At 41.9% G+C, this 15,746-nt stretch overlaps 1 protein-coding gene across 4 annotated transcripts in view; it reads right to left on the bottom strand.

Annotated features, from left to right (window-relative positions):
- Window positions 1–15,746, bottom strand: part of Rasgrp3 (RAS guanyl releasing protein 3) — a 99,267-nt gene that overhangs the window by 41,039 nt on the left and 42,482 nt on the right. For all 4 annotated transcript variants that reach the window (XM_016003426.3, XM_076559276.1, XM_042266825.2 and 1 more), the window contains exon 2: window positions 1,502–1,634. The gene's annotated coding sequence lies outside the window, so the exon portion shown is untranslated. The remainder of the gene's footprint in view (window positions 1–1,501; window positions 1,635–15,746) is intronic.

Genomic DNA, 15,746 nt, shown 5'->3' with positions numbered 1-15,746 from the left:
AAAGTATTACCCACTTTGGACAGTGGAAAGCATAAACGGGGCAATTGGAGACTACCGGTGAGCTGTTTGAGTCAGGGTTTATTTCCCTCGCCAGCGTTGTTTACTTAACTGGCGATCACTGAGCATCAGGCAATGAATTAGAAACAACAGCTACCCAGATGAAGGAAGGAATCATTCTTTCCTCGCCTTCAGCAGGGTCACAGTCGGCTGCAGAAAGCGTAGGGAGAAATGACTAATGTCCATAGGCATGGTTGTAACCAGTCAGTGAGATCAGCAAAGGATGGCAGTTGGGTGACTTTGTGCATTGGGCGTACATTGAGCCTATGGGCTTCATCTAACTCTACATGAAAGGAAAAAAGGTTCTTGTCAACTCACTCTATACAGTCATGTCTTTGTGCCTAATGATACTCTTGGAGGATTAAAAAATGGCTTAATGAAAACAACAGGAAAGGGATTCATAAAGTTGTGTGGAGCCAACTCTCTTACACCTCATAACAAAGCCATCTTTATCAGCAAATGTTTCCTGATCACCTACTTAAAAAAAAAAAAAAACCTCTCTCATGCCACCTCCCACTCAGCATGCCTTAACTCTTTTCCTGGGTTTATCTTCCTTCAAATGCCTGAAGTAATAACTCTCCATAGAAAATTCCTTCAAAAAGATTTATTAATTTTAGGAATGAATGGACTTATGAATGAATAAACTAAAAATTACCCAAAGTGTGTCTGAATGTGTGTAAATTTGTGAGAGAATTAGAGATACTTAAGAGGTTTTGGGTGTTTTTTTTTTCCCCTTTTTCAGTTTGATTCACTAATTTAAATTAGCTTTAAAAATTCCTGTCAGCCTTTTATATTTGACAGGGTTCATCTATAGTCATAATAAGAATTTCATACCTCTTCTAGGACATTCTGGGCAGCACTTCCCCAGTTTCCCTCTAGTGTAAGCTCCATTAGTGTGTTTATAAGTTGAGACTGAACAATTAGCTGGAAATAGCCATACATGACTGTAAGTGGTTTTTCAGGCCAAACCCCAAGATGATTCTCGAGTTGTCTTGGAAGTGTTGAGTTCCCCACAAGTGGCTAGAAATAACCCTGAACTAAAGGCTTGTCACTGTATTCGTAGCTATATTTGTGAACAGTGAAGAATCTGGTTCGTAATGGGCCTAGTGGACTGGGCTATTGGGTTACAATCTGTTTCTGCAATCATTAAGCCTGTCTGTGTCTCCACTTACCCTTCTGTCTCCTGCACACTTACCTGTGATCACATTTCATTCATGGGGAACTTATTTTGTCTACAAATGCCTTTTCAAAAACCAAGGTTCTAGCTGGCAAAAAATAGTGGCATCCATGTCTTAAAATGGACAGCAAGGAAAGACGTGACCTATAATCTCATCATGCAAAAATTTAGCTCTCATGAATGTCATGGTGTGCTTCTTTTGTCTTGTTGGGTGTATTTAGGGTTGTTTCTTATAATCTTAATTGATCTATTTTAAAAAGTACTTACAATCTAGTTTCATACAGATAAAGGTCCAGGTCTGAAGAGATGTCAAGGGCAATTGTCATCCCTGGAAAGGGCACCAAGGAAGCAGGCTGAAGAACTGGTTCATCCAACTCAAATTATAAGTGCTCTGGAAAACCTGAAAACAGCAGAGAGGAACCTCAAGTCAGTGAATGGGAACCCTAAAGAACCTACCTGGTGCTGAGGATTCCAAAAGGTATTCCCTGAGGGTCTACAGGATGTTTGAGATTTGGTGTGAACTTCAACCTTAAAATCAAATAAAAGGGAAACACATTCAAAATAGTTATTTGGTGGCATGATTTTTTTCAATCAACTGGCACTTTCAAAATTCTGCATTTTAGGGACCTGATAAAGGGCCCAGGTGGTAAAGTGCTTTCTACGAAAGCCTGACGGCCCAAGTCTACCTCTAGATGCGGGTAAAAAATGTGAGAGAACTGGCTGTACAAAATCGTCCTCTGACCTCCACACATAGGCCAAAGCATGTGGACCATCCCCACCCCAGAATAATAATAAATAGAATTTAATTTTTTTTAATTTGCCTTAAAACAATTCATATGTGTTCCCCCAAAAAGGTTTTATCTCCATAGTGTAAAATCTTACTTTGGTTGTATACTTATCTCCATGAGTTACTCATTAAGAGTTTCCAAGAATTGACCCCGGATGTTAACAAATCCTTAAGCACTTTGCTGTGGTTAAATACCACTCTGATCCTAAATCACTTAGTATGATCTCAACAGGGATGTCAGTGTTATTGTAGTTTGGGTCGTTTAGTCTCCTGATAGTTTAGAACTTACTGTAGTGTTGATAGTTCAAACTATTTCCAAGGGAAAAAATCATTCTAAATGGCCAGTAGGGTTTCGTTGAATATGGTTTTGTTGAATATGGTTTCCAAGGCACAATACATTCACATAGCAAAAAAGACCTACATTGATTTAACTTGTGAAGAGTCTATCATCAAAAATATCTTTCCCCAAGTTTAGCTAGGATGATCACACATGCACTCAATTTTAAGAGCAGTAAGCAGAGGCCAATTTCATGCCAGTTTTAATTAATATTTATAGATATAAATGAGTACTTCAGGCTCTTGACTTAGAACTTTTAAAAAAAGAAAATCAGGTTTCGACATTAGCCAGTCACAAGGGAAGTTTTACTTAAACCTGGCACTTTTTAAATTGAGTATTTAATTTGAAATGTAGAACCAATTTGTAGATGTGGCAGGAAGTGGTGGCATTTGAAGACAAAAGAAGTGAAATGGAATGAAAAATATTGTTGCTTTGGAGTAGGGTGCAGTGGGTAGATGGTCTTATGGGTAATGGAATTCCATTCCTGAAAATTCTCAAGCGAAAGCTGAGAAAGACTGTCAGGCTGTAGACTAAGTTCCTAGTGCCAGGTACCTGGGAACCACACCAATTCCACACCAACACCACACCGGGGGTTTCTCCTAGCTCTAGGAAAGCAGAATTCATAAGGTGAAATGTTATATCTAATGAGAAGTAGTTTGAAATGATGTTAACAGTATTAGCACTTCCAAAGATTATCTTGCCTATAGCATTCTTTCTTCCCAGAAAGATCTTAAACAAAATCTCTTAAAGACCCTCTCTTCTCATAGTAGATAATATCTCTATACATATATGAATGTGGTTTTTTTCCCTTCTTATTGTATTGTTTTGGGGGTAGAGAACAGGGTCTAACTATGTGTCCCTGATGGTCCTGGAACTCACTGTGTAGACCAGGCTGGCCTCAGACTCATTGAGATCCTCCTGTCTCTATCTCTTGAGTGCAACCTTGCCCAACAAAACACACATTAAAAAAAAAAAAACCAACTATTATTGACCTTCATATGGAGACAAATTTTTGTATGTACCTAAATCCTGTACTAAAACAGGTAACATTGTTAAAAAAAAAAAAGCCTTAATCTTGAGTCCTATAAAAGAAATAATACTGAGGCTCTGAGAGAGAATTTATGTGACAAATACTAAGGATGTATTAAATATGAGATGCTAAGCAAGGCACTAGAGTGGCTGCTGAAGGGCAGGGAAGCGAGGAGGTGGGTTGATGACCCAGAGAGATAAAATTCTTATTTCTATGCAGTAGCAAAGAACTAGAGAAGCGGATATGATAAAATAACGTCCAAAGCACAGCACAGAGCATGTAGGGACGGGGTGCTTATTGAGTCTAGGAGCTGGGAATGTTTTAGCTGAGCAAAGAGTGGGCAAGGAGACAGCAGTAGGGAGGATGTGAAAGACATGTGGGATAACTGAATGTTGGATATGGCAAGGACCAGGACTAACGAGGTAGAAGTAGTTAAGTCCTGAGGAGTAGCGGAAGCTACCAAGGAGTATAGAACAAAGGACAAGGGGGAAACTATTCCTATAACAGTGAACAGGAAAGAAGCGGGATCACACTGGAATCATAAAGATTCTTACAGCCATAGCATGGAGAAGAGACCGAAGAAGCATATACCAGAGATGGGGGCTGAGGACTGGGGCTATAGCTCAGTCGATACATGACTTGTCTAGCATGCACATAAAGTCCTGGGTCTGATTTCTATCACCATACAAACCAGTGGTTCTCAACCTGTGGGTCTCAACCCCTGGAGGGGGTCAAATGACCCTTTCACAAGGGTCGCCTAGGACCATCAAAACCCACAGATATTTACATTACAATTCATAATTGTAGCAAAATTGTAATTATGAAGTAGCCACAAAAATAATTTTATGGCTGGGGGCTCACCACAACACGAGGAACTGTATTAAAAGGTCGCACACAGCACCAGGAAGGTTGAGAACCACGGCTAGAAACAAAGCATGGCGACACATGCCAGGATTCCCAGCACTTTGGAGGGGAAGGTAGAAGGATCAGGAGTCCGTGGTCACCTTCTTAGATAATGAAAGATGTTGTTGGTTGTTTTTGCTCTTTTGTCTTTTTTACTCCTTGGTCCTTTGGGGGCCCACCATCCAAATTAATCAAACATGGAGGCTTAGTTTTAATTATAAATGCCTGGCCTTAGCTTGGCTTGTTTCTTGCCGGCTTTTCTTAACTTTAAATTATCCCATCTAGTTTTTGCCACTGGGCCTTTTCTTTTCTCTCTTTTTTTTTCTCTTTTACTTCTGTATATCTCACTTTCACTCTTACTCCGTGGCTGGCTCTGTGGTTGGGTGGCTGGCCCCCAGCACCCCCTTCTTGTTCTCTTGCTCTTTTCTTCTTCTTTTCTCAGGTTTCTTCTTCTATTTATTCTCTCTGCCAGCCAGCCCCACCTATCCTTTCTCCTGCCTCATTACTGGATCTCCAGTTTATTATTAGTCCCATCAGGTGTTTTAGACAGGCACAGTAACACAGCTTCACAGAGTTAAAGAAATGCAACATAAACAAATACAACACATCTTCGCATCATTAAACAAATGTTCCAGAGCATTAAAAAAAATGTAACACGTCTTAAAATAATATTCTACAACAGAAAGGCAAGCCTGGGATAAATAAGATACTGTCTCAACAACAAAGAAGATGTCACAGGTCCTAGCTGATATCTCATCTACCTTTGCCTGGATGGGTGACAAGGACCTTAACCCACCAAAAGAAATTAGTAGAGATAATAACAGAGAAATGACTTCTCTCTCACCCTTTGCATTGACTCAGGTTATTTCATTTGACAACTGCAACCCATGACTCACCATGATCGCCACCTTCCCAACCAGGCTTCCCACATCTCTGGCCAGCCATTCACACCCTCTAGGACCTTCATTTCCTGTCGTCTTCAAAGAGATTAAAAAAAAAAAACTGCAACATGGCACTGCTATTCTCTTGCTAGTTCCTACTTTCTAGTTAGTTTTTTTTTTGTTTGTTTGTTTGGTTGGTTGGTTGTTTTTGTTGCTGTTGCTTGTTGTTATTGTTGTTGCTTGCTGTTATTGTTTGATTGTTGTTTGTTGTTTATTATTGTTGTTGTTTGTTTTGTTGTTGTTGTTGTTGTTATTTCAACTTCGGTCTTGTTACTTTAGCTTTCAGTCCCAGTTTTTTCAAGCTCATCCCTCACTTCTTTGGATGTCTCTTTCTACCCTGTTTCCTCTGGTGTTGCCCTTCCCAGGTTGCTCCATCGGTCTCGTGCTCCTCACTGTCAAAGCTGTCTGTGCCACAGAGCTACTGGGACAGTTTGAACACACAGCACGGGCCCTGTGCTTACAGCAAGGACAAATCATTGTCCACAGGCCCTAATGGATGACATAAAGAATAAAATCCCCTACACTTAGGGATGGCTGAGCATTAGTCCAAAGGTCATTTAACAATGAAAACACTGTGTTCTTCAACTCTAAAGCTACTTTCCATTCTTGCCTTTGACAGGCTTATTTAATAAGATTTTCCTGGGTCTTAAGTTATGTGCTGCCTGTTCATTTATCACTTTCTTCTAAAGGATTTTACTAAATTAATAGGATATTAATTAACATTAATAGGGTTTTTTCGTTCTGAATTTTTTTTAAAAGGCAATAATAGCATGTAAAAATACCACTTATTGCTGGAAATATAGCATGAATGTTACAATGCTGGGGGGAATATCTATGTTATAGTTACTCTAATAAAATCCCAAAAGCTAAGCATTATTGTCTTTACTGCATAAATAAGAACACAGAGGCCTAAAGAGGTGGAATTGATGGTCCAATAGCATATTACCCTCTAATTCCCAAATCCCTAGTCTGACTCCAAAAATGTATCCCTGCCCCACCATGATCTGAAAACCTTTTAGCCTGTTCAATCCATTTCTAGGCACTGTCGAGAACACATGCTCGCTACTTCCTGTGCTGACTCCTAAGCATTTATCACTGGCCATATTGTCTGTAGATGAATAAGCTTTATTGTCACAGTAGGCTTGGCAACCCAGGGGAACACTGGTACCAAGTACCAGACAGGAGCAGCTCAGAGTTCATCTCACTCACAAGACCTCGTTGCATCTGGGGCAGCGGTAGGAGGAAACAATAAAATAGCAAAGTTCAGCTGCGTGTTTTTTCCTTACTCGCTGGCATTTATTACTGGCAGTCAAACTACCATACTTAGTGTTAGCTGAGGCAAATTAAACACCAAAGTCCAGGGGATGCTTTAGTAATAAACCATAAAACGCCGAAGTCCAACCCAAAGGTGCATTCCTGGCATTTGGAAGGATCTGGGTGTGAAATAAAGCCATGTGCACACGCTGTAGACACTTCTGGGTGGGTGATATACAGATGGATGTGTTCCTGCACACCAAAGGGTTAGGACTTAGTATGCTAAGCCCCTATTCGAACTGAAAATGACATTCCAAAATGAGACTGTCAGCTAGAAAATGTTTTACCCCAGAAATTCAGATTTGGGACTTTGGAAAAATAGTTGTATTTTCTAAATTAAAAAAAAAATCAGTGTTTTCTTCTCAAGATGCTTATCTTGTCCTCATAGTAATTCTGTTGGTGGTCCTAAAACCTTAGAAAGATCTGGCATGAAGTCACCTGAAATAGTCACATCCCTGCATTCCTTTGATTATTTCATTTACTTCAGAGTGAATTTGATAATGATGATGATGGTGATGATGGTGATGATGATGATAATTGATGATGATGATAGTGGTGATGATGATGATAATGGATGGTGGTGATGATGATGATGATGGTGATGATAGTAATTGATGATGATGGTGGGGGTGATGATGATGATAAATGATGATGGTGGTAGCAGTGAAGGAGGAGGAAGAGGACATGGAGAAGGGGTCTTTTTTTAATGATTTCCATGCCAGTCACTGTTCTGAGTTTTTTTTTCTCCCACCTACACCCCCAGCCCTCCCCCCCAAAATCCACTCTAGAGGCCCTGTCCCACTCCAGGACTCCAGCAGCAAATAAAATAAAATCTTATTACTTAATTATTACTAAATACACTGAACCCTCGTGAGATGAACTCTGAGACAATTCCTTGCCCCGAGGCTCCCCTTCTCCCCACCACACTCAGGGCTTCATACTTTCTAAGCAGCTTTTCTACCACTGGGACACATTCACCACCGAGGCCTTGGATTTCATTAAATAACTAAATTATTTTTTGGCTTGTTTATTTTCTGAGACAGGGTTTCAGTATGTACAAGTTGGCTTTGAACTTGCTGCGTGGTGCAGGCTGTCCTAGAACTCATGATTTGGCTACTCCAGACTCCCCATTCTGGAATTCTAGGCATACTCCACCATGTCTTCTAACTCAATCTTTGAATTTTGAAAAAAAAAAAAATGCACAAATCAATCCAGGAGGGGTAGTGCTATCTGGGAGGCTGGTTCAGATTACCCTGGGCAATGTAGCTAAATTCCAATCTCAAATACAATAAAACTGCATGAATAAATAAAAACATTAAAAAAAAAACCCATAGGGGTAGTAGGTCATAAAATTAGAAAGATGACCATGAGAGAGAAGGGAGATGTCCTGAGGTGGATGGAAAACAGAAAGAGCAATAAAATATATGTGATAAGAAAACGTAATGAGCATGGTGGTGGTGGTGGTGGCGGTGGTGGCGGCGGCGGCGGCGGCGGCGGCGGCGGCGGCGGCGGCGGCGGCGCACGCCTTTAATCCCAGCGCTCAGGAGGTAGAGCCAGGCGGATCTCTGTGAGTTCAAGGCCAGCCTGGGCTGCAGAGCGAGATCTGGGACAGGCACCAAAACTACACAGGGAAACCCTGTCTCAAAAAAGAAAGAAAGAAAGAAAGAAAGAAAGAAAGAAAGAAAGAAAGAAAGAAAGAAAGAAAGAAAGAAAGAAAGAAAGAAAGAAAGAAAGAAAGAAAGAAAGAAAGAAAAAGAAAGAAAGAGTGGAAGGAAGGAAGGAAGGAAGGAAGGAAGGAAGAAAGAAAGAAAGAAAGAAAGAAAGAAAGAAAGAAAGAAAGAAAGAAAGAAAGAAAGAAAGAAAGAAAGAAAGAAAGAAAGAAAGAAAGAAAAAATGTGATGAGAAAGTAATTCGGAAAGGGAGGGAATCAGCCAGAGTCGGGGAGGGCACGTGGGAGCAAATGAAAACCAAGTATCAGGACGCATGTGTATAAAGATGCTGTGATGACTCCCATTACATTATAAGCTAACCTAAGCATGTAATCAGAAAAGAGCAGGGGCTGGAGAGGTGGCTCAGCACTTCATTAAGAGCACTGGCTGCTCTTCTAGAGGACTGGGACTCAATTATCAGCACCTCTAAGGCCATTCACAACGAACTCCAGTTCCAGGTCATCCGATGCCCTCTTCTGGTCTCCATGGGCACCAGGCATGCATGTGGTGCACAAGCACACATGTGAGCAAAGCATGCATACACATAAAACTAAATTAAAACAAGAATAACAAGACAGGCGGTGGTGGAGCATGCCTTTAATCCCTGCACTCAGGGGGCAGAGCCAGGTGGATCTCTGTGAGTTTGAGGCCAGCCTGATCTACAGAGTGAGATCCAGAAAAGGCGCAAAGCTACACAGAGATACCCTGTCTCAAACCGCACCCCCCCCCCAAAAAAAAAAACCCAAGAATAACACATGGGGACATATTTTAAAAAATAAACTTTTTTAAAAATCTTTTTGATACCAGTTTCATGTGCACAGACAATAAACCCACCAAAACCTCTTATATGGATTATTTTTCTTCTCCAACTGAAACTGTACTATTATGTGAAACTAACACATAAGTGAAAACATTTGTTCCTATTTAGAAACCTGCGTGTTTATAGTACTCTTTTATGAGATGGTAAAAATCTCGGTTTAAATTGCTTCTGAATCGGGGATTTGGAGCTAGACTTTTTATTGGAACTGACTAAAAGCCAAACATAAGAACCAAAAAAAAAGTGACTTTCAAATTCCTCCTTTGCTTTTAGTTACATTTAGACAGCTTGAAGCATCCAACTGGAGGGCTCCCCTTAGTGACGCAGCTGTTCTCTTTTTTTAATTTCAGATACTTATCCTACCACAAATATTTCTTCTTTTTTCTAAAAGGAAAAGAAATCAAGAGACTGGGACATGGCTCATTTTCACTCCTAAGACATCAACTTCCTTGCTCCTGAAATCATAGCACATACCTACTGAAAAGAAAGCAGAAGTTACTAGAACATTCTGTGGCATTGTAGGTCCCAATTAACTTTCTGTAAGGTTCACTGTTATTGTCCAACAGGAAAGAAGTCACTCCATCTTTCTCAGCCGAACAAAAGAATCCGTTTGTGGAAAGTTAGAGAGAGTGAACCACAAGGTGATTTTAAAATGAAGAAGTCCTGGACTGGTGAAACATTCCCAACTGAATTTGCCAAGCAGTTTTCTGTACTTTAAAATACGGTTTCTCATTAAGACAATATTATGAATGGATTAACAACATATTTACATTTGGGAGACTGGAGCCCGGTAGAGGGAGATCTGTCAGCATATACTGCAAAGAACTTTGGGATTTTTCAAGCCTTTCGAGCAGTGGTTCTCAATCTTCCTAACGCCTCGACCCTTTTAACACAGCTCCCCATGTTGTGGTGACTACCAACCATAAAATTATTACGTTGCTACTTCATGACTGTAATTTTGCTACTGTTGTGAATTGTAAATCATGCAAATATCTGATACGCAGGATATCTGATATGCAACCCCAGAGGAGTCTCAGCCCACAGGTTGCAGACTACTGATTTAGAAATTGGTAGTGTGGGTTGGTTATGGCTAGCTTCCAAAGTTACGCACTTCCTAGAGCCAAGAATCTGATGGCGACTTCCAACCTAGAGAGTCGGAGAAAGAGAAGGATAGAAGGAACAGAAGATAGCTTATCATGAAGTAACAAACAATTAGAGGGGACCAAGAAATGAGAAGAAGGAGAAGCCAATCTGGTGTTTAAAGGTCACGTTGGAAGAGTAAAGAGCGTGTTGGCAGAGAGAGATATCTTCGCTGAGATATCAGACACATTTTATGTGTAGGGAGGTCTCTAAAAGTACAGTCTTGTTCTTTAGAGACTCCCAGGGAAGCCGATCCAGGCGGCGATATAAATCACACAAAGCATAGAGGAAACCAGTTCACGGGGTGCCGAAGTCTGTCTAGAAGGTTCTGGAAGGTAGAGAATTATTGAAAAGCGCGTTTGCTGTTGCCAAGCTAGAACGTGTCAGGGGTGGAGCAGCACTTTAACAAAACAGTAAAAGGCAATGTGCAGAGCGTGGGGGCTATGAAAAAGAAGTTCGTTTTCATAATATTATAATGCACGGAGGAGCAGAGAGAGGGTTTGGGCGGGCCTGAGATAAGAAGTGGACCTGGGGTGAAGGGTGGGCCTGGGGTAAGGGGTGGGCTTGGAATAAGGGGTGGGTCTGGGGTAAGGGGTGAGCCTGGGGTAAGGGAAGGGTCTGGGGTAAGGGGTGGGCCTGGGGTAAGGGGTGGGCCTTGGGTAAGGGATGGGTCTGGGGTAAAGGGTGGGCCTGGAGTAAAGGGTGGGCCTGGGGTAAAGGGTGGGCCTGGGGTAAGGGGTCATTTATCAAAGGTTTTGCATACCATGGGAAAGACCCTAGAGGTATGTAACACAATAAGAAACTGTGTAAAGGTTTTAAAGAGGGTGTCCTGTAAGCATTTAGAACGTTCGGTTTGGCTCCAATAGAGAGGAGAGATAAGCATGAGGTGTCAGTCTCAAGCTTGAGTAAGCCACTGGCATGGCACAGGGAACAGAGAGTGATAGCTCCAGGCATCCTAAGGTGCTCGCATTTGGGGATATCTCCATTCATTAATTCCTCTTTTATGGCCCGGCCCACCAGGCTTACTCTGCCCATTTCTGGGTCTCCTACGCTGTTACTTCATGAGAAGCTGTGTCCACTTCTCTCTAGCCTTCTCTTTCTCCATCTTTCTAGATCAAAGATCATGATGAGATTCCAGGAAACAACGCTTGCCGGTTCCTAATGTCCCTAAAACCAAGTCTGAGGGTGGATGACCCAGGGAAACATCTTCACTAAACGTCCTGTGAATGGATCTGCTGGTTGTAACAAGGATGTTGAGTTGAAATAGTAACTGAAACCAAGCTGGTAGTAAACTTAGAACCAGAAGTCAGCAGCTTCTGCAGTAACTTGAGGGGATTTTACAAGCGCGCAGGCTCCCATAACAGCTGACTGTTGTATCTCACCACCATATCTAGCAGCTCCTTTTCAACATTTGCTTCTAATTTATAGCCCAGGAAACAGCGCATGTACCAGCTACCAGGCCTGGTAGCACATGTTTTTAATCCCAGCACTCTGGAGGTAGAGGCAGATGGATCTCTGTGAGTTCAAGGCCAGCCTGGTCTACAGAGAGAGTTCCAAGACAGCCAGGGCTATATAGAGAGACCCTGTTTCAAAAAAAAAAAAAAAAAAAAAAAAAAGGAGAAAAGAAAGGAAGGAAGGAAGAAGGAAAGAAAGAAGGAAGGAAGGAAGGAAGAAAAAAGGGAGGGGGAAGAGAGGGAGGGAGGGAGAAAAAGAGGGAGGGAGGTAGAGAGAGAGGGAGGAAAATAGAGCGTGTATTTATTAATCTTATTTTTTTATCTAATTGTCTTCTTACTAATCATACAAACATTCAGAATTCACTAGAACTTTAGGTAAAAAGATAATTCCTCACTACTAAATGTAACGGAAGTTATGTATAGTTGTATAATTAAAACTGAAAAAAATACAAATTAACATGTTTAAACATCTCATTAATTTGGTACTACGTTCTTTCGTTGTTCCAGAGGAAAAAAAAATGGAGGACAGCAGAGACAGCCCAGTGAGTGAAGTATTTGCCACACAAGTGTGAGGACCTGAGTTTGGATCCCCAGAGCCCACATACAGCCAGGGGTGGTAACAAATGCGCCCATCCCCACCCCCACGTTCCCAGAATGAGATAAAGAGGCAGGGACAGAAAAGTCCAAGTCACCTATGGGCCAGCTAGCCTGGGTACACGGTGGGAAACAGGAGTCTCAGACAAAGTAGAAGGTAAAAACTGACAGCTGAGGTTGTCCTATGACCTGTGTATGGCTGTCATGGCATGTACATGCCTGTAGTCATACACAAGAACAACCCCCCCCACACACACACACAAAAGAAAAAAAACATAAAAACATTCAATGACTAGGAAAAATACCAAAATGTCTGGAACTAACTGTCTCTACATTTCATTTCTAAAAATGAAAAAATACTTGAGACCCAACATGTACTAGTTTTATGGGTTGCAAATAAATGTGTTGTCGTTGACTTCCTCTTCTTTTTTTTAAGCCTTTCTTCTCCAATCCCCTCTTGAGTGCTGGTGAGTACAGACATGAGCCACGATGCCCAGCCAACTTCTTTTCTATCATGATAGTTTCTTTCCTAAAATTTAATGTTCAGCTTTTGGAGAAGGCAGTGATTCCTTTAATAAAATGTGAACAAAGGCCCAACCACCTACATTTTTTTTAAATCTAGAAAATCTCTTCTGTCATCCAGCCATCTCCAAGCTTCTGGACCTTTGCTGTAACTCGGACCATATCCGAATCATTCCCCCAAGTTTTCAACTGAGGACTATGTGGACAGTGAGAGTATTGTCAGAATTGCCAACAGCAATGTCTCACACAGATGTGCTTGCGGGTCCAGAAACACAACCTTGCTTGTACATAACCACCCAAGCTCTGTCTCTAATGGGACAGCAGTGACATGCAAGAACACAGTCCCTGGGAAGACATCACCTTTCTCTTTGCACCTTTCCCCCCTTAGCTGAGAAAGCCTACCTAAGGACAGACAAACGATGGACTGCAGGTCTCCAAGCTTTGCCGACGGTGAAGACCATGTTCGCTAATCAATTCTACCTCCTTCTACAGATTGGCGGCCTCTGGGAACAACTCAGCCCATAGCTGTATTTGTTAGTGCTGCTGCTGGCATTTAGAATTTTTCAAAATTGTTTCGCTATTTGTGAAAACATGCACAAGTCCAACTTCCACTTTAACATCTAGCTTTCTTGATTCTTGTAGGAAAATCAGATCTAGGTTTGCCAACCGCAAGGCTGCAGTTACTTGAGCCAATCAGCAAGGGCCTCCCAGGCTCCCTAAATCCTCTCTACCCTCTTTTGTCCCCTGAGGCTGAGACCAAGTGTCCCTCCCTTATCATTCCATGATGTGCCTTTCCCGCTTTTGGAGGTTTAGGAGGAACATGTAGGGTCTCTTTCCTAAGCAGGGAGAAAATCTGATGACTGCTTGCTGACATTTCCTCTGTCAGCTCCCACCTCAGACTTGTTGGGTGGTCCTCTGCCATCACAGGTTCAAAGGCTGAGGAGGATCTTTCAAGGTATAGAGCCCAAGAGTGGTCCTACATGTAGATTAGATAAGGGGGAAGACAAGACAACTACCCTGCTTCCTCAAGCCTCCCCTCATGCTCACTCAAAAGGGAGGCTCAAACTGCAAGACAGATTTCATCTCTCACCAGGGCACAAAGCAGCCTGTCGAGAATCGCTGGGCTAACAAGGTATTATTTATTTTCATTCATAGTACCCTTAAATGTCTATATGACTACCAGGTTTCCAATTTCCTCTGACTTCTGTGTTTTTCTTTCATAATAAGCTCTCAAGCAGGACAGATAGCTCAGGGATCAAACAGTTGGCACACAGCATAGGAACTAGAGTTCAGATCCCCAGCACCCACAGGGCACCCTACCTGTCACCCCAGGGCTGGTGAGACAGAGACAAGAGACACAAGATACAACCGGGTAGCCAGATGAGCTCCTGATTCAGTGGGAGACTCTGCCTTAGTAAATAAAAGGAAGAGTGGTAGAGGAGAATGGCCAACACCAACCTCTGGTCTCTACACACACACAAACACATCCATCTGCATCTGCACATTCATGCTTCCTACACACACACACACACACACACACACACACACACACACACACGCACGCACGCACGCACGCACCTGTAAAAAATAGTTGTCAATACAATGGTATTCACTAATGAACTACTTGCGTCAGTGTGTTTTGACATTTCCTTTGGTATAGTCTAGGAAGATTAAGAAAAATATAAATGAAATAAGGTCCATTTCTTTCCTTCTGTACACTATAGAGAGTATAGTGTCACACTTTGTCCTGCTTTCTCTTCCTGTTGCTCTGAGTTTTTTAACTACAACTGGGGACATCCACGTAGTCTTCCAGAAATCACACATACTCCCCACTGTGAGGTTTTCAGGATAGTTTCCTGTGTGTCGTTTATACATTTGAATAAAATAAAGTCACAATGAAGTTGGTATTTTGTTTGTTTAACTCCTTACTCTTTAGGAGTTCACCATCCAGCAACCAAATAATCACATAGATACTTATTCTTATTTATGAATGCCCGACCTTCACTTGGCTTATTTCTAGCCAGCGTTTCTTAACTCAAATTATCCCATTTACCTTTTGTCTCTGGGCTTTTACCTTTCTCTATTCTATATACCTTTCTTTACTTCTTACTCCATGGCTTGCTATGTAGCTGGGTGACTGGCCCATGGTGTCCTCTCTCCTCCTTTTCTTGCTCTTCGTCATTTTTTATTTTTCTCCTATTTATTCCCTCTGCCTGCCAGCCCCGACCATCCCTCTTCCACCTTGCTGTTGGCTGTTCAGCTCTTTTTTAGACCAATCAGGTGTTTTAGACAGGCACAGTAACACAGCTTCACAGAGTTAAATAAATGCAACATCATCTTAACCTGGTTCATCTTTTTTTTTTTTTTTCTAGTACCAGGTATCAAACCCAGGCCTGTGCACATGCAACGTATACACCCTCCTGCTAAGTTACACCCCACCACCTCTGCCTGCCTCGAGTTTTGAAATCAATCAGCAAGCGATAACATATCAAATATTGCCATAACTTGGGACATTTTTTTAAAAATGCTTTTTAAAGCTCAATCCCCGCCCCCTCCAGCTCTACTAACTGGAATAATTTGTCTCTGGTTTTTCTAGTAGTTCCAATTATATTTTATCTTTTTTTGCACAAGCAGCTTTAACCCAGTTTGGAGGGAGTCAAGAGATAAACAAGAACACAGCGGTTTGTTCTCCGTACATAAAGCGAGTTCTCTTACCTAGGAACAGTTCCTTGCCTTTCCTGTTGCCCAGCTCGTCCTCTTGCGCACTCTCTGCTGACTTTGCAGGGAATGCATTCGGAGCCTTTTCACCTACGAACCGTCTACCCTACTGCATTACTGACCTACAGAGTTGGGAGAGGCGGAATGATGCTCCCTGCGAAGCTGTCAGAGCTGGCTTGTTCCAGCTCCAGCTCCTTCACTTCCAAGTGACAAGTAAGTACACAGTTCTGGGTGTCAGTTGCTTCC

The sequence above is a fragment of the Peromyscus maniculatus genome, chromosome 22 (genome assembly GCF_049852395.1).
Source record: "Peromyscus maniculatus bairdii isolate BWxNUB_F1_BW_parent chromosome 22, HU_Pman_BW_mat_3.1, whole genome shotgun sequence".
NCBI lineage: Eukaryota > Metazoa > Chordata > Mammalia > Rodentia > Cricetidae > Peromyscus > Peromyscus maniculatus.
This window is presented reverse-complemented; position numbering and strand designations above follow the sequence as displayed.